The sequence below is a fragment of the Mobula birostris genome, chromosome 1 (assembly GCF_030028105.1).
Source record: "Mobula birostris isolate sMobBir1 chromosome 1, sMobBir1.hap1, whole genome shotgun sequence".
NCBI classification, from domain to species: Eukaryota; Metazoa; Chordata; class Chondrichthyes; order Myliobatiformes; family Myliobatidae; genus Mobula; species Mobula birostris.
Genome location: NC_092370.1, coordinates 1593849 through 1612419, shown reverse-complemented (window position 1 = coordinate 1612419; position 18571 = coordinate 1593849). Strand labels below are relative to the sequence as shown.

Here is an 18571-nt window from a genome sequence, read left to right as displayed (position 1 = left end):
CATGGCTGATCATCCAACACAGAACTCTGAACCTGCCGTCTCTCCATACCCACTGATCCCTTTAGCCACAAGGGCCATTTCTAACTCCCCCTTAAATATAGCCAATGAACTGGCCTCAACTGTTTCCTGTGGCAGAGAATTCCACAGATTCACCACTCTCTGTGTGAAGAAGGTTTTCCTAATCTCGGTCCTAAAAGGCATCTCCTTTATCCTCAAACTGTGACCCCTCGCTCTGGACTTCCCCAACATCGGGAACAATCTTCCTGCATCTAGCCTGTCCAATCCCTTTAGGATTTTATACGTTTCAATAAGATTGATTCCTGGGATGGCAGGACTTTCATATGATGAAAGATTGGATGAACTAGGCTTATACTCGTTGGAATTTAGAAGATTGAAGGTGGATCTGATTGAAACGTATAAAATCCTAAAGGGATTGGACAGGCTAGATGCAAGAAGATTGTTTCCGATGTTGTGGAAGTCAAAAACGAGGGGTCACAGTTTGAGGATAAAGGGGAAACTTTTTAGAACCGAGATTAGGAAAAACTTCTTCACACAGAGAGTGGTGAATCTGTGGAATTCTCTGCCACAGGAAACAGTTGAGGCCAGCTCATTGGCTATATTTAAGACGGAGTTAGATATGGCCCTAGTGGCTAAAGGGATCACGGGGTATGGAGGGAAGGCTGGTGCAGGGTTCTGAGTTGGATGATCAGCCATGATCATACTGAATGGCGGTGAAGGCTCGAAGGGCCGAATGGCCTACTCCTGCACCTATTCTCTATGTTTCTATGTTTGCTATGTTTCTATTCCCCCCCCCCCCAATTTTCTAAATTCCAACGAGTATAGGCCTAGTCGATCCAGTCTTTCATCATATGAAAGTCCTGCCATCCCAGGAATTAATCTGGTGAACCTTCTTTGTAATCCCTCTATGGCAAGAATCCCCTTCCTCAGATTAGGGGACCAAAACTGCACACAATACTCCAGGTGTGGTCTCACCTAGGGCTTGTAGAACTGCAGTAATACCTCCCTGCTCCTGAACTCGAATCCTCTTGCTATGAATGCCAGCATGCCATTCGCCTTTTTCACTGCCTGCTGTACCTGCATGCCCACTTTCAATGACTGGTGTATAATGACACCCAGGTCTCGTGGCACCTCCCCTTTTCCTAATTGGCCAACATTCAGATAATAATCTGTTTTCCTGTTTTCGGCACCAAAGTGGATAACCTCACATTTTTCCACATTAAATTGCTGCTGCCATGAATTTGCCCACTCACCTAACCTATCCATGTCACCCTGCATCCTCTTAGCATCCTCCTCACAGCTAACACTGCCGCCCAGTTTCCTGTCATCCGCAAACTTGGAGATGCTGCATTTAATTCCCTCATCCAAGTCAATAATAAAAATTGTAAGCAGCTGGGGTCCCAGCACCGAGCATTGCGGTACCCCACTAGTCACTGCCTGCCATTCTGAAAAGGTCCCGTTTATTCCCACTCTTAGCTTCCTGTCTGCCAACCAATTCTCTATCCACATTAATACCATACCCCCAATACCGTGTGCTTTACGTTTGCACACTAATCTCCTGTGTGGGACCTTGTCAAAAGCCTTTTGAATATCCAAATATACCACATCCACTGGTTCTCCCCTAACCACTCCACTAATTACATCATCAAAAAATTCTGAGGTTCGTCAGACATGATTTTCCTTTCACAACCCCATGCTGACTTTGTCCGATGAGTTCGTCGCTTTCCAAATGTGCTGTTATCACATCTTTGAGAACTGACTCTAGCATTTTCCACACCACCGATGTTAGGCTAACTGGTCTATTATTCCCCGGTTTCTGTGTTCCTCATTTTTTAAAAAGCGGGATTACATTAGCCACCCTCCAATCCTCAGCAACTAGTCCAGAATCTGAAGAGCTTTGAAAAATTATCACTAATGCATCCACTATTTCTTGGGCTACTTCCTTAAGCACTCTGGGATGCAGACCATCTGGCCGTAGGGATTTATCTGCCTTTAATCCCTTCAATTTACCTAACACCACTTCCCTACTAACATGTATTTCCCTCAGTTCTTCCATCTCACTGGATCCTCTGTTCCCTACTATTTTGGGAAGATTATTTATGTTCTCCTTATTGAAGACAGAACCAAAGTAATTATTCAATTGGTCTGCCATGTCCTTGCTCCCCATAATCAATTCACCTGTTTCTGTCTGTAGTTCATCCATGCGATCTTTAAATGCTTGCCATTGCATATCCGCCATCAACCCTTTAAAAGACATTTGCCAGTCTATCTTAGCTAATTCACGTCTCATACCTTCAAAGTTACCCTTCTTTAAGTTCAGAACCTTTGTTTCTGAATTAGCTATGTCACTCTCCATCTCAATGATGAATTCCACCATATAATGGTCACTCTTATACGGGAGGGTGCTAACTGTAGTGTTGCTGGTGATATGTGTGTGTTGACGGGCCAGATTTCAGCTCCGGTGAATATGCATATTCTCAGAAGCGACGCATTACACGGAATGTTTCGGTGTCTCTGTGATGAAGTGATTGTACGCTGAATATTTGTCGCTACATTGAAGTGGAGATATCAATTCCAACTGCAATAACAATCGGTTGTAAAAATAGACAGAAGGATAATTCTTTTCATGCAGGAGAATGAATTGTCGTTTAGGGATATGAAAGGTGACAGTGGCAGAGAGCGACCGTATGTGTGTCTGAATGGTTGGTTGATGATTGAGTGAGTGTGTCTGTGTGTGATCTGCTGATTGTGCAACGGTGAGCATTGATAGGCATGCAATGGTGCTTGTGGCGCTGAGCAAATTACAGGAGGTAAAACGGATGTGCTGGGGAATTAGCTCAAATGGTAGAGCGCTCGCTTAGCATGCGAGAGGTAGCGAGATCGATACTCACATTCTCCATTGACGTTTTGTAATCAGAGATACTCGTCTCATCAAGTTGCTCTGAAGTTTGGAATGTACAGAAGATAGGGGTGGCGGAGAGGGAGAGGAACGTGTCTCAGTCAAAAGTAAGGGGAAAATCTGCCGCGTTGAATGCAGATACGAGGAACAGCCAGCTGACAGTTGGTGTTTCTGTAATATATGATTAGCAGGCGACCATTGAGACAGAAATCAGTTAAGTGGTCGAAAGGAATTTGCCCTGGACACTGGGCGAAATGAGAAAGCTAAGTAGCTTTTGATTTTGACAAGCAAAGAGATCAAAGAGCTGTGTTGGAGTCGCACCGAGAATGGTGATAAGCTCGGTGATGTGCGTCCTCCGGTCGTCTCTGGCCCCTAGTGCTGGAAGCACTAGGTATTACAATTGGCAGGCTGTTGCCATCGGTCGAAAGACACCAGGATGAAAATCTGCATAATCATTGTCGGTAGGAGACAACGTGGCGAAGCTTGGTGACGCTTTTCCTTCGATAACTCAGTTGGTAGAGCGGAGGACTGTAGAGGAAATGGAGTCATCCTTAGGTCTCTGGTTCGAATCCGGCTCGAAGGATCGGGACTTCTTTTACTACGCCGATCATCAATTCCGTACTACAGAGCTTCTCGGTGGCACAAGACTGCAGTCCGAGTTGCTCCGACTCGTGACGGGATAGAATACAGAGGCATCTAATCACATAACAGGCAAGGCCAGCAGATCACTGGGTCACATTTCAGAGCGCTATGTCCTCACGCTTGCTGCTCTGACAGTACGACAACTCTCACTCGTCCTAAACTAACACAGAGATGGAAATATTAGATTAGATTAGATTAGGTTATGAGGACACTCAGTCGTCGTTCATTTTAATTTAACTTACAATGCATTCAAGAATGATACAATGTTCCTCCGCTATGATATCACAAAAACACAAGAAGACCAAGATTAAAAGTGACAAAAACCACATAATTCTACCATATAGTTAAGCAGTGCAAAGTAATACCGCAATTTGATAAGAACAGACTATTGGCATGGAAAAAAAGTCTCAGAGATCCGATGGCCTCCTCATCGCACGCCGACGGTAGTAGGAAGAAAATCCCCCTGCCATGAGCTTCCAGCGCCTCGAACTTGCCGATACAGCCTCCTGGAAGCACCCGACCACAGTCCAAACTCTGAGTGCGTCCGAAAACTTCGAGCCTCCGACTAGCGCTCCGACACCGAGCACCGAGCAACCTCTCTGCCGAACGATTCCACACGGGCCCCGGCCACCAAGCAACAGGCAAAGCCGAGGATTCGGGGCATTCCCCTCCCGAGATTTTGGATCACACAGTAGCAGCGGCAGCGAAGCAGGCATTTCAGAAATTTCACCAGATGTTCCTCCGTGTTCTCATGTCTGCCTCCATCAAATCAGAATTGTGCACGGCCTCCTACTTGACAGATAATAGATATGCATCGCCGGAGAGGCCGCGCGTAGCAAGTGTACAGAGGAAGAGACCGATACAAAGGCCTAGAAGGAACATCGGTAACCTCTTCGTTGGAAGACATTTAGCAATCAGTCTAGTTTGAGCGATTCCAAACTGCACGAGCAAGGGATGCCAGAATCTGAATTTCGGCGCATCGTTGGAGGGCACCGTTGAAAGCGAAAGCAGGTGGCGACATTGTTATCGGCCTTATCTCGTTTCGGTATATCCGCTGACGTGGAATTTGGTTCAACTGTGTGGTGGCACAAATCGGGAGAAAAATCTTCATATTTCTGCAAGAGCTTTGAAGTGGGAGCTGTGAAACAGAAGAGGCAGATGTGCATTAAGTGTACACGAGCATGAAATTGGAGCGTCCAGCACAAGCGAGCTCTTGGAACAGCAGGTTTGCAGTGTGCGTATGTCTGCAGTGTGTTGTACCTCCTATCATCGACCCGGAGAGAGGCAAATCGTCCAGTGATGATGAAATTCAGTCATTGAGCTTTTCAGGAGATTTAACATTTGGCTGCAGTTTTCCAAAATTGTCGGAGAATGCGGCATCTAAATGGACAGGAACGGCAGATCCGAGAATGTTCACTTTGATAGCAGTGTAGATTTCCAGCAGAATGTTGAGTGGTAGTTGGAGATTTACAATCTGCCAGAAGAAATGGATGACGCGGCCATCTCCTTGGTTCATGAAGAAGTCCTGCTTCTGACACATGAGTTCCCTCCGTGGCGTAATAATACAGGAAAGGTGAATGCGGGAAGGTTGCTAACAGTGGTGCTGTTGGTGGTATGTGGGTGTTGAGGGGCCAGATTTCAGCTGAGGGGCATCTGCATGCTCACGGAAGCGACGCATTGCACGGTATGTTTCGGTGTCTAGTTGAGGAAGTGATTCTACGCCGAATTTTTGTCGCTACTTTGAAGTCTAGATATCTGTCATAGTCCGGTCCGTGAAGTCCATATTCCGGTTCACGGTCCGGTCCCTCGACCGTTGCTCCAGGTTTTCCTTTCTACCCTGTTTCTGTCCTTGTTGAGCTAACTGAGGCAGCTGATTCTCGTTGGGGCTGGCTGCATAAATACCGCCAGAGACCAGGGCGTGGTTACTGGATTGTTCTTGTCCTTACTCCTTGTATCCCTTCCTCTGCCTTCCCTTTCCTCTCCTGAAGCCCTGCCTTGTCTTGCTGGAAACGCTCGCCTTGTCTTGCTGGAAACACTCGCCTTGTCTTAATGGAAACACTCGCCTTGTCTTACTGGAAACACTCGCCTTGTCTTGCTGGAAACGCTCACCTGGTCTTGCTGGAAACACTCGCCTTGGCTTGCTGGAAACCCTCGCCTCGTCATGCCTGCAGTCTTATACTGGAGCCACCATGTTCCTAGCTCCCTTCCTGTCCCTTGCCTCCGCCCAGGTAAGCCAGGCCGTCTTGCAGTTACCTGGGGTTGGTTCTGTCCCTTCCTGTCCCTTGCCTCTGTCGGGTGGTGATCCGCGCCCTGCCCAGGTGATCCGCGCCCTGCCCAGGAGGAGCCTGCCAAGTCTCAGGTCTCAAGTCTCGTCCCGCCTGCCTGCCAAGCCTCGTCCTCGCCTGGTTCTGGGGCCGAGCCAGTGGCAAGACCCAGGTACTGGGTCCTTGTGCAGTCTCTGGCTCGGAGTCCAAACCCGGGGTCCTGGCTCCCTTGTTCAGTCCTGTTCCAGGTTCCTGGTTTTCCTATCCACGTCCTTGCCATTGCCCTGTATCCTAGTCCTGTCCCTAGTACTTCAGTGTCTGTGTCTTGCACTTGGGTCCGTTTCCAGCCCGTGCCCGTATGCCAATATCAATTCCAACTGCCATCACAACCGGTTGTAAAAATAGAGAGAAGTATAATTCTTTTCATGCAGAAGAATGAATTGTCGTTTGGGGACATGAAAGGTGACGGTGGCAGAGAGCGACCGTATGTGTGTCTGAGTGGTTGGTTGTTGATTGAGTGAGTGTGTCTGTCTGTGAGCTGCTGATTGTGCAACGGTATTGAGCGGCAGGCATGCAACGGTGCTTGTGGCGCTGAGCAAATTACAGGAGGTGAATCGCATGTGCTGGGGAATTAGCTCAAATGGTAGAGCGCTCGCTTAGCATGCGAGAGGTAGCGAGATCGATGCTCGCATTCTCCATTGACATTTTGTATCCAGAGGCACTCGTCTCATTAAATTGCTTTGAAGTTTGGAATGCACAAAATATAGGGGTGGCGGAGAGTAACATGAACGTGTCTCAGTCAAAGGAAAGGGGGAAATGTCGTAGGTCGCCTGCGTTAAAGGCAGATACGAGGAAAAGCTAGCTGGCAGCTGGTGTTTCAGTAATGCATGAGCTGCAGGCGACCATTCAGACAGAAATCAGTTCAGTGGTCAAAAGGAAATTGCCCTGGACACTGGGCGAAATCAGAAAGCTGAGTAGCCTTTGGCTTTGTCAAGCAAAGATGATCAAAGAGCTGTTTTGGTGTCGCACATAGAATGGTGATAAGCTCGGTGATGTGCGTCATCCGGTCGCCTGTGGCCCCTAGTGCTGGAAGGACTAGATATTACAATTAGCACGCTGTTGCTCTGGGTCAAGAGACACCAGGATGAAAATCTGCATAATCATTGCCGGTAGGGGCCAATGTGGCGAAGCTTGGTGTCGCTTTTCCTTCGATAGCTCAGTTGGTAGAGCGGAGGACTGTAGAGGAAATGGAGTCATCCTTAGGTCGCTGGTTCGAATCCGGCTCGAAGGATCGAGACTTTTACTACGCCGATCATCAATTCCGTACTACAGAGCTTCTCGGTGGCACAAGACTGCAGTGCGAATTGCTTCGACTCGTGACGGGATAGAATACAGAGGCATCTTATCACATAACAGGCAAGGCCAGCAGATCACTGGGTCACATTTCAGAGCGCTATGTCCTCACGCTTGCTGCTCTGACAGTACGACAACTCTCACTCGTCCTAAGGTAACACAAAGATAGAAATATTAAATTGGATATGGTTAGATGATGAGGACACTCAGTCCTTGTTTACTGTAATTTTAAAATGCATGCGTAAAAAAATGATACCATGTTCCTCCGGTATGATATCACAGAAACACAAGACAGACTTGAACATCAGTCACTGAAAGTAAGCATGCAAGTAAAGCAGGCATTGAAGAAAACTAATGTCATGCTGGCCTTCATAACAAGGGGAATTGAGTATAGGAGTAAAGAGTTCCTCCTGCAGCTGTACAGGGCCCTGGTGAGACCCCACCTGGAGTACTGTGTGCAGTTTTGGTCCTCAAATCAGAGGAAGGACAGTCTTGCTATTGAGGGAGTGCAAGGTAGGCAAACAAGATTAATTCTCGGGATGGCGGGACAGTCGTCTGTTGAAAGATTGCAGCGACTGGGCTTGTATACACTGGAATTTAGAAGGATGAGAGGGCATCTGATTGAAACAATAAGATTATTAAGGGATTGGATACGCTGCAGGCAGGAAGCATGTTCCCGCTGATGAATGAGTCCAGAACCAAAGGCCACAGTTTAAGAATTAGGGGTAGGCCATTTAGAACGGAGTTGAAGAAGAAATTTTTCACCCAGAGAGTGGCGGATACACGGAATGCTCTGCCCCAGAAGGCTCTGGAGGGCAAGTCTCAGAATGCTTTCAAGAAAGAGATGGATAGAGCTCTTAAAGATAGCGCTATCAAAGGTTATGGGGATAAGTCAGGAACTGGATACAGATTGTGGATGATCAGCCATGATGACAGCGAATGGTGGTGCTGGCTCGAAGGGCGGAATGTTCTACTTCTGCACCTATGATCTATTGCCCATTGTCTATTGACCAAGACTAAAATTGACAAAAAACACACAATTCTACCAAATAGTTACAACAGTGCGAAGTAATACCGTAATTTGATAAGAGCAGACCATGGGCACCGAAAAAAAAGTTTCAAAGACCTGATGGCCTCATCATCCCACGCAGACGGTAGAAGGAAGAAACTCCCCCTGCCGTGAGTTTCCAGCGCCGCGAAACTGCTGATACAGCGTTCTGGAAGCACCCGCCCACAGTCCTATTCTGAGTCCGTCCGAAAACTTCGATCTTCCGACTGGCCCTCCAACACCGAGCACCGAGTACCATCTCGGCCGAGCGCATCCACCCAGGTCCCGGCCTCTAAGCAACAGGCAAAGCCGAGGATTCAGGATATTCCCCTCCGGAGATTTCGGATCACACATAGCAGCGGCAGCGAAGCAGGCCTTTCACAAGTTTCACCAGATGTTCCTCCGTGCTCACATGTCTGCCTCCATCAAATCAGAATTGTGCACGGCCTCCTTCTTGACAGGTAACAGATAATCATCACTGGAGAGGCCGGGCGTAGCAAGTGTACAGAGGAAGGACTGACACAAAGGCCCAGATGGAACATCGGTGACCTCTTCGTTGGAAGACATTTAGCAATCAGTGTAGGTTGAGCGATTCCAAACTGCACGAGGAAGGAATGCCAGAATCTGAATTCCTGCGCATCGTTGGAGGGCATTGTTGAAAACGAAGGCAGCTGACGACACTGTTAACGACCTTATGTCGTTTCCATATATCCGCTGAGTTGCAATGAGGCTCAACTAATGTGGTGGCAGAAGTCGGGAGAAAAATCTCCATATTTCTGCAAGAGCTTTGAAGTGGGAGCTGTGAAACAGAAAAGGCAGATCTGCATTAAGTGTACAGGAGCATGAAATTGGATCGTCCTGCACAAGCGAGCTCTTGGAACAGCAGGTTTGCAGTGTGCGTATGTCTGCAGTGTGTTGTCCCTCCTATTATCGACCCGGAGAGAAGCAAATCGTCCCGTGATGATGGAATTCAGTCATTGAGCTTTTCAGGAGATTTAATATTTGGCTGTAGTTTTCCAAAGTTGTCGGAGAATGCGGCAACGAAATAGACAGGAACGGCAGATCCGAGAATGTTCACTTTGATAGCAGCGTAGATTTCCAGCAGACTGTTGAGTGGTAGTTGGAGTTTTACAATCCAGAAGAAATGGATGACGCGGCCATCTCCTTCGTTCAAGAAGAAGTCCTGCTTCTGACACATAGGTTCCCTCCGTGGCGTAATTATACAGGAAAGGTGAATGCGGGAAGGTTGCTAACAGTGGTGCTGTTGGTGATATGTGGGTGTTGAGGGGCCAGATTTCAGCTGAGGGGCATCTGCATGTTCACGGAACCGACGCTTTGCACGGTTTGTTTCTGTGTCTGCATGAGGAACTGATTCAAGCCGAATTTTTGTCGCTACTTTGAAGTCCAGATATCTGTATTAGTCCGGTCCGTGAAGTCCAAATTCCGGTTCACGGTCCGGTCCTTCGACTCTTGCTCCAGGTTTTCCTTTCTACCCTGTTTCTGTCCTTCTTGAGCTAACTGAGGCAACTGATGCTCGTTGGCGTTGGCTGCATAAATACCTCCCGGGACCAGGGCGTGGTTGCTGGATTGTTCTTGTACATACTCCTTGTGTCCGTTCCTCTGCCTTCTGTTTCCTCGCATGAAGCCCTGCCTTGTCTTGCTGGAAATCCTCGCCTTGTCTTGCTGGAAACGCTCGCCTTGGCTTGCTGGAAACACTCGCCTCGTCATGCCTGCAGTCTTGTACTGGAGCCACCATGTTCCTAGCTTCCTTCCTGTCCCTTTCCTCCGCCCAGGTAGGCCAGGACGTCTTGCCTGTATCTGGGGTTGGTTCTGTCCCTTCCTGTCACTTGCCTCTGTCGGGTGGTGTTCCGCGCCCTGCCCAGGAGGAGCCTGCCAAGCCTCGCCTCAAGTGTCCAGCCTCCAGCCTCGCCTCGCCTCAAGTCTCCTGCCTCCGGTCTCCAGCCTCGCCTCGCCTCAAGTTTCCTGACTCCAGTCTCCAGCCTCGCCTCGCCTCGCCTCAAGTCTCAAGTCTCGTCCCGCCTGCCTGCCAAACCGCGTCCTTGCCTGGTTCTGCGGCCGAGGTTCTTGTGCAGTCTCTGGCTCGGAGTCCAAGCCCGGGCTCCTAGCTCCCTTGTTCAGTCCTGTTCCAGGTTCCTGGTTTTCCTGTCCATGTCCTTGCCATCGCCCTGTATCCTAGTCCTGTCCCTAGTACTTCAGTGTCTGTGCCTTGCGCTTTTGTCCGTTTCCAACCGGTGCCCGTATGCCAATATCAATTCCAACTGCCGTCACAATCGGTTGTAGAAATAGACAGAAGTATAATTCTTTTCATAGAGGAGAATGAATTGTCGTTTGGGGACATGAAAGGTGACAGTGGCAGAGAGCGACCGTATGTGTGTCTGAGTGGTTGGTCGATGATTGAGTGAGAGTGTCTGTGTGTGAGCTGCTGATTGTGCAACGGTATTCAGCGGCAGGCATGCAATGGTACTTGTGGCGCTGAGCAAATTACAGGAGGTGAACCCGATGTAGTGGGGAATTAGCTCAAATGGTAGAGCGCTCGCTTAGCATGCGAGAGGTAGCGAGATCGATGCTCGCATTCTCCATTGACATTTTGTATCCAGCGGCACACATCTGATTAAATTGCTCTGAAGTTTGGAATGCACAAAATATAGGGACGGCGGAGAGGGACATGAACGTGTCTCACTCAAAGGAAAGGGGGAAATCTGCTGTGTTGAAAGCAGATATGACGAAAAGCCAGCTGGCAGCTGGTGTTTCAGTGATGCATGAGCAGCAGGCGATCATTCAGACAGAAATCGGTTAAGTGGTCGAAAGGAAATTGCCCTGGACACTGGCGGAAATGGGAAAGCGGAGTTACCTTTGATTTTGAGAAGAAGATCAAAGAGCTGTGTTGGAGTCGCACCGAGAATGGCGATAAGCTCGGTGATGTGCGTCATCCGTTCGCCTGCGGCCCCTAGTGTTGGAGGGACTAGATATTGCAATTGGCAGGCTGTTGTTGTGGGTCGAGAGACACCAGGATGAAAATCTGCATAATCATTGTCGGAGGAGCCAAAGGGGCGAAGCTTGGTGACGCTTTTCCTCCGATAGCTCAGTTGGTAGAGCGGAGGACTGTAGAGGAAATGGACACTGTTAACGACCTTATGTCGTTTCTATATATCCGCTGAGTTGCAATGAGGCTCAACTAATGTGGTGGCAGAAGTCGGGAGAAAAATCTCCATATTTCTGCAAGAGCTTTGAAGTGGGAGCTGTGAAACAGAAAAGGCAGATCTGCATTAAGTGTACAGGAGCATGAAATTGGATCGTCCTGCACAAGCGAGCTCTTGGAACAGCAGGTTTGCAGTGTGCGTATGTCTGCAGTGTGTTGTCCCTCCTATCGTCGACCCGAAGAGAAGCAAATCGTCCCGTGATGATGGAATTCAATCATTGAGCTGTTCAACTGATTTGTCATTTGGCTGTACATTTCCAAAAGTGTCGGAGAATGCGGCAACGAAATAGGCAGGTAATGCGGATCAGAGATTGCTCCTTTGACAGCAGTGCAGATTTCCACCAGAGTGTAGAGTCGTAGATGGAGATTTACAATCTGCCAGAAGAAATGAATGACGCGGCCATCTCCTTGGTTCATGAAGATGTTCTGCTTCTGACACATGAGTTCCCGCCGGGGCATAATGATCCAGGAAAGGTGAATGCGTAAATGTTGCTAACTGTGGTGCTGTTGGTGATATGTGGGTATTGAGGGCCAGATTTCAGCTGAGGTGAATACGCATGTTCACGGAAGCGACGCATTACATGGAATGTTTTGGTGTCTCTGTGATGAAGTGATTGTACGCCGAATGTTTGTCGCTACATTGAAGTGGAGATATCAATTCCAACTGCAATAACAATCGGTTGTAAAAATAGACAGAAGGATAATTCTTTGCATGCGATAGAATGAATTGTCGTTTGGGAACATGAAAGGTGACAGTGGCAGAGAGCGACCGTATGTGTGTCTGAGTGGTTGGTTGATGATTGAGTGAGTGTGTCTGTGTGTGAGCTGATGATTGTGCAAAGGTGAGCAGCGGCAAGCATGCAATGGTGCTTGTGGCGCAGACGAAATTACAGGAGGTGAATTGGATGTGCTGGGGAATTAGCTCAAATGGTAGAGCGTTCGCTTAGCATGCGAGAGGTACCGAGATCGATGCTCGCATTCTCCATTGACGTTTGTATCCAGAGGCACTCGTCTCATCAAGTTGCTGAGAAGTTTGGAATGTTCAGAAGATAGGTGTGGCGGAGGGAGAGAGGATCGTGTCTCAGTAAAGGAAACGGGGAAATCTGCTGCCTTGAAAGCAGATACTAGGAAGAGCCAGCTGGCAGCTGGTGCTTCAGTAGTATATGAGCAGCAGGTGTCCATTCAGACAGAAATCAGTTAAGTGGTTGAAAGGAAATTGCCCTGGACTCTGGGCGAAAAGAGAAAGCTGAGCAGCCTTTGATTTTGACAAGCAAAGAAGATCAAAGAGCTGTATTGGAGGCGCACCGAGAATGGTGATAAGCTTGGTCATGTGCGTCATCCGGTCGCCTGTGGCCCCTAGTGCTGGAAGGACTAGATATTACATTTGGCAGGCTGTTGCTCTGGGTCGAAAGACACCAGGATGAAAATCTGCATAATCATTGTCGGTAGGAGCCAACGTGGCGAAGCTTGGTGTCGCTTGTCCTTCGATAGCTCAGTTGGTAGAGCGGAGGACTGTAGAGGAAATAGAGTTATCCTTACGTCGCTAGTTCGAATCGGGCTCGAAGGATCGGGACTTCTTTTACTACGCCGATCATCAATTCCATACTACAGAGCTTCTCGGTGGCACAAGACTGCAGTCCGAATTGCTCCGACTCGTGACGGGAGAGAATACGGAGGCATCTTATCACATAACAGGCAAGGCCAGCAGATGACTGGATCTCATTTCAGAGCGCTATGTCCTCACACTTGCTGCTCTGACAGTACGACAACTCTCACTCGTCCTAAAGTTACAAAAAGATAGAAATATTAGATTGGATATAATTAGATGCTGAGGACACTCAGTCCTCGCTTACTGTAATTTTAAAATGCATGCATTAAAAATGATACCATGTTCCTCAGGTATGATATCACAGAAACACAAAACAGACCAAGACTAAAAGTGACAAAAACCACATAATTCTACCATATAGTTAAGCAGTGCAAAGCAATACCGCAATTTGATAAGAGCAGACCATGGGCACGGAAAAAAAAGTCTCAAAGACCCGATTGCATTGTCATCTCACGCAGACGGTAGAAGGAAGAAAATCCCCGTGCCATGAGCTTCCAGCGGCTCGAACTTGCCGATGCAGCGTCCTGGAAGCAACCGACCACAGTCCAAAGTCTGAGTCCGTCTGAAAACTTCCAGCCACCGATCAGCGCTCCGACACGAAGCACCGAGTAACCTCTCTGCCGAAAACTTCCACCCGGGCCCGGGTGCCAAACAACAGGCAAAGCCGAGAATTCGGGGCATTTCCCTCCGGAGATTTCCGATCACACAGTAGCCGCGGCAGCGAAGCAGGCATTTCCGAAGTCTCACCAGATGTTCCTCCGTGCATCACGTCTGCCTCCATCAATGCAGAATTGTGCACGGCCTCCTACCTGACAGATAACAGATATGCATCACCGGGGAGGCCGCGTGTAGCAAGTGTAGAGAGGAAGAGACCGACACAAAGGCCCAGATGGAACATCGGTGACTTCTTCGTTGGAAGACATATAGCAATCAGTCTAGGATGAGCGATTCCAAACTGCACGAGCAAGGGATGCCAGAATCTGAATTTCGGCTGGTCGTTCGAGGGCACCGTTGGAAGCGAAGGCAGCTGACGGCATTGCCATCGCCCTTATGTCGTTTCCATATATCCGTTGAGGTGGAATTCGGCTCATCTGTTGGTGGCGCAAGTCCGGAGCAAAATCTTCATATTTCTGCGAGTGATTTGAAGTGAGAGCTGTGAAACAGAAGAGTCAGATGTACATTAGGTGTACAGCAACATGATATTGGAGCGCCCTGCAGAAGCGAGCGCTTGGAACAGCAGGTTTGCAGTGGGCATATGTCTGCAGTGTTTTGCCCCTCCTATCATCGTCCCGGAGAGAGGCAAATCTTCCATTGATGATGGAATTCAGTCATTGAGCTTTTCAGCTGATTTGTCATTTGGCTGTAGTTTTCTAAAACTGTCAGAGAATGCGGCAACGAAATAGACAGGAACGGCAGATCCGAGAATGCTCTGTTTGATAGCAGTGTAGAATTCCAGGACAATGTTGTGTCGCTGATGCAGTTTTACAATCTGCCAGAAGAAATGCATGACGCGGCCATTGCCTTGGTTCATGAAGATGTTCTGCTTCTGACACACGAGTTCCCTCCGTGGCGTATTAATACAGGAAAGGTGAATGCGGGAAGGTTGCTAACAGTGGTGCTGTTGGTGATATGTTGGTGTTGAGGGGCCTGATTTCAGCTGAGGGGCATCTGCATGTTCACGGAAGCGACGCATTGCACGGTATGTTTCGGTGTCTCCATGAGGAAATGATTTTACGCCGAATTTTTGTCGCTACTTTGAAGTCTAGATATCTGTTATAGTTCGGTCCGTGATGTCCATATTCCGGTTCCCGGTCCGGTTCATCGTCCCTTGCTCCAGGTTTTCCATTCTACTCTGTTTCTGCCCTTGTTGAGCTAATTGAGGCAGCTGATTCTCGTTGGGGCTGGCTGCATAAATACCTCCAGAGACCAGGGCGTGGTTGCTGGATTGTTCTTGTCCTAGCACCTTGTATCCCTTCCACTGCCTTCTCTTTCCTCTCCTGAAGCCCTGCCCTTTCTTGCTGGAAACGCTCTCCTTGTTTTGCTGGAAACGCTCTCCTTGTTTTGCTGGAAACGCTCGCCTTGTCTTGCTGGAAACGCTCACCTTCTCTTGCTGGAAACGCTCGCCTTCTCTTGCTGGAAACGCTTGCCTTGTCTTGCTGGAAACTATCGCCTCGTCATGCCTACAGTCTTGTACTGTAGCCACCCTGTTCCAAGCTCCCTTCCTATCCCTTGCCTCTGCTCAGGTAAGCCAGGCCGTCTTGCCGTTATCTGGGGTTGGTTCTATCCCGTCCTGTCATTTGCCTCTGTTGGGTGGTGATCCGCGCCCTGCCCAGGAGGAACCTGCTAAGCCTCGCCTCAAGTCTGCAGCCTCCAGCCTTGCGTTGCCTCAAGTCTCCAGCCTCCAGCCTCGCCTTGCCTCAAGTCTGCGGCCTTGAGCCTCGCTTTTCCTCAAGTCTCCGGCCTCCAGCCTCGACTCACCTCAAGTCTCCGGCCTCCAGCCTCGCCTCGCCTCAAGTTTCCTGACTCCAGTCTCCAGCCTCGCCTCGCCTCAAGTTTCCTGATTCCAGTCTCCAGCCTCGCCTCGCCTCAAGACTCAAGTCTCAAGTCTCAGGTCTCGACCCGCCTGGCTGCCAAGACTCGTCCTTGCCTGGTTTTGGTGAGTGAGTGTGTCTGTCTGTGAGCTGCTGATTTTGCAACGGTATTCAGCGGCAGGCATTGAATGGTGCTTGTGGCGCTGAGCAAATTACAGGAGGTGGATCGGATGTGCTGGGGGAATTAGCTCAAATGGTAGAGCGCTCGCTTAGCATGCGAGAGGTAGCGAGATCGATGCTCGCATTCTCCACTGACATTTTGTATCCAAAAGCACTCATCTGATTAAATTGCTCTGAAGTTTGGAATGCACAAAATATAGGGGCAGCAGAGAGGGACATGAACGTGTCTCAGTCAAATGAAAGGGGGAAATGTCGTAGGTCTGCTGCGTTAAAGGCAGTTACGACGAAAAGCTAGCTGGCAGCTGGTGTTTCAGTAATGCATGAGCTGCAGGCGATCACTCAGACAGAAATGAGTTAAGTGGTCAAAAAGAAATTGCCCTGAACACTGGGCGAAATGAGAAAGCTAACAGGCAAGGCCAGCAGATCACTGGATCACATTTCAGAGCGCTATGTCCTCACGCTTGCTGTTCTGACAGTACGACAACTCTCACTCGTCCTAAAGTTACAAAAAGATAGAAATTTTAGATTGGATATGATTAGATGATGAGGACACTCACTCCTCGCTTACTGTAATTTTAAAATGCATGCGTTAAAAATGATACCATGTTCCTCAGGTATGATATCACAGAAACACAAAACAGACCAAGACTAAAAGTGACAAAAACCGCATAATTCTACCATATAGTTAAGTAGTGCAAAGCAATACCGCAATTTGATAAGAGCAGACCATGGGCACGGAAAAAAAAAGTCTCAAAGACCCGATTGCTTCGTCATCTCACGCAGACAGTAGAAGGAAGAAAATCCCCCTGCTGTGAGCTTCCAGCTGCTCGAACTTGCCGATGCAGCGTCCTGGAAGCAACCGAGCATAGTACAAACTCTGAGTCCGTCCGAAAACTTCCAGTCTCCGACCAGCGCTCCGACACGAAGCACCGAGCAACCTCTCTGCCGAACGCTTCCACTCGTGCCCCGCCGCCAAGCAACAGGCAAAGCCGAGAATTCGGGGCTCTCCCACCGGAGATTTCCGATCACACAGTAGCCGCGGCAGCGAAGCAGGCATTTCCGAAGTTTCACCAGATGTTCCTCCGTGCATCACGTCTGCCTCCATCAATGTGGAATTGTACACGGCCTACTTCTTGACAGATAGCAGATATGCATCACCGGAGAGGCCGCGTGTAGCAAGTGTAGAGAGGAAGAGACCGACACAAAGGCCCAGATAAAACATCGGTGACCTCTTCGTTGGAAGACATTTAGCAATCAGTCTAGGATGAGCGATTGCAAACTGCACGAGCGAGGGATGCCAGAATCTGAATTTCGGCTGATCGGTGGAGGGCACCGTTGAAAGCGAAGGCAGCTGACGACATTGTTATCGCCCTTATGTCGTTTCCATATATCCGTTGAGGTGGAATTCGGCTCATCTGTGTGGTGGCGCAAGTCCGGAGCAAAATCTTCATATTTCTGCGAGTGATTTGAAGGGATAGCTGTGAAACAGAAGAGTCAGATGTGAATTAGGTGTATAGCAACATGAAATTGGAGCGCCCTGCAGAAGCGAGCTCCTGGAACAGCACGTTTGCAGTGTGTATATGTCTGCAGTGTTTTGTCCCTCCTATCATCGTCCCGGAGAGAGGCAAATCGTCCATTGATGATGGAATTCAGTCATTGAGCTTTTCAGCTGATTTGTCATTTGGCTGTAGTTTTCCAAAATTGTCGGAGAATGCGGCAACAAAATAGACAGGAACGGCAGATCGGAGAATGCTCTGTTTGATAGCAGTTTAGAATTCCAGGAGAATGTTGTGTCGCTGATGCAGTTTTACAATCTGCCAGAAGAAATGCATGACGCGGCCATCTCCTTGGTTCATGAAGAAGTCCTACTTCTGACACATGAGTTCCCTCCGTGGCGTAATAATACAGGAAAGGTGAATGCGGGAAGGTTGCTAACAGTGGTGCTGTTGGTAATATGTTGGTGTTGAGGGGCCTGATTTCAGCTGAGGGGCATCTGCATGTTCACGGTAACGGCGCATTGTACGGTATGTTTCGGTGTCTCCATGAGGAAGTGATTTTACGCCGAATTTTTGTCGCTACTTTGAAGTCTAGATATCTGTTATAGTTCGGTCCGTGATGTCCATATTCCGGTTCCCGGTCCGGTTCATCGACCCTTTCTCCAGGTTTCATTTCTACCCTGTTTCTGTCCTTGTTGAGCTAATTGAGGCAGCTGATTCTCGTTGGCGCTGGCTGCATAAATACCTTCAGAGACCAGGGCGTGGTTGCTGGATTGTTCTTGTCCTAACACCTTGTATCCCTTGCACTGCCTTCTGTTTCCTCTCTTGAAGCCCTGCCCTGTCTAGCTGGAAACGTTCTCCTTGTTTTGCTGGAAACGCTCGCCTTGTCTTGCTGGAAACCCTTACCTTCTCTTGCTGGAAACGCTCGCCTTGTCTTGCTGGAAACGCTCCCCTTGTCTTGCTGGAAACGCTCGCCTTGTCTTGCTGGAAACACTCGTCTTGCCTTCCTGGAAACGCTCACCTGGTCTTGCTGGAAACTCTCGCCTTCTCTTGCTGGAAACGCTCGCCTTGTCTTGCTGGAAACGCTCGCCTTGTCTTGCTGGAAACGCTCGCCTTGTCTTGCTGGAAACACTCGCCTTGTCTTGCTGGAAACACTCGCCTTGTCTTGCTGGAAACGCTCGACTTGGCTTGCTGGAAACTATCGCCTCGACATGCCTGCAGTCTTGTGTTGAAGCCACCCAGTTCCTAGCTCCCTTCCTATCCCTTGCCTCCGTCCAGGTAAGCCAGGCCGTCTTGCCGTTACCTGGCGTT

The 18571-nt window shown here is 48.9% G+C and overlaps 4 non-coding genes across 4 annotated transcripts; all 4 read left to right on the top strand.

Moving 5' to 3' along the window:
* Positions 1–6448: 6448 nt before the first annotated feature.
* trnaa-agc (transfer RNA alanine (anticodon AGC)) lies at positions 6449–6521 on the top strand. The gene has a single exon. It is a non-coding gene; the product is annotated as a tRNA-Ala (tRNA).
* Positions 6522–7028: 507 nt separating this feature from the next.
* Positions 7029–7114, top strand: trnay-gua (transfer RNA tyrosine (anticodon GUA)). Its single transcript is given in 2 exon segments — positions 7029–7065; positions 7079–7114. It is a non-coding gene; the product is annotated as a tRNA-Tyr (tRNA).
* A 3637-nt stretch (positions 7115–10751) lies between these two features.
* On the top strand, positions 10752–10824 carry trnaa-agc (transfer RNA alanine (anticodon AGC)). The gene has a single exon. It is a non-coding gene; the product is annotated as a tRNA-Ala (tRNA).
* Positions 10825–15822: 4998 nt separating this feature from the next.
* Positions 15823–15895, top strand: trnaa-agc (transfer RNA alanine (anticodon AGC)). Its single transcript has one exon. It is a non-coding gene; the product is annotated as a tRNA-Ala (tRNA).
* The last annotated feature ends 2676 nt before the right edge of the window (positions 15896–18571 follow it).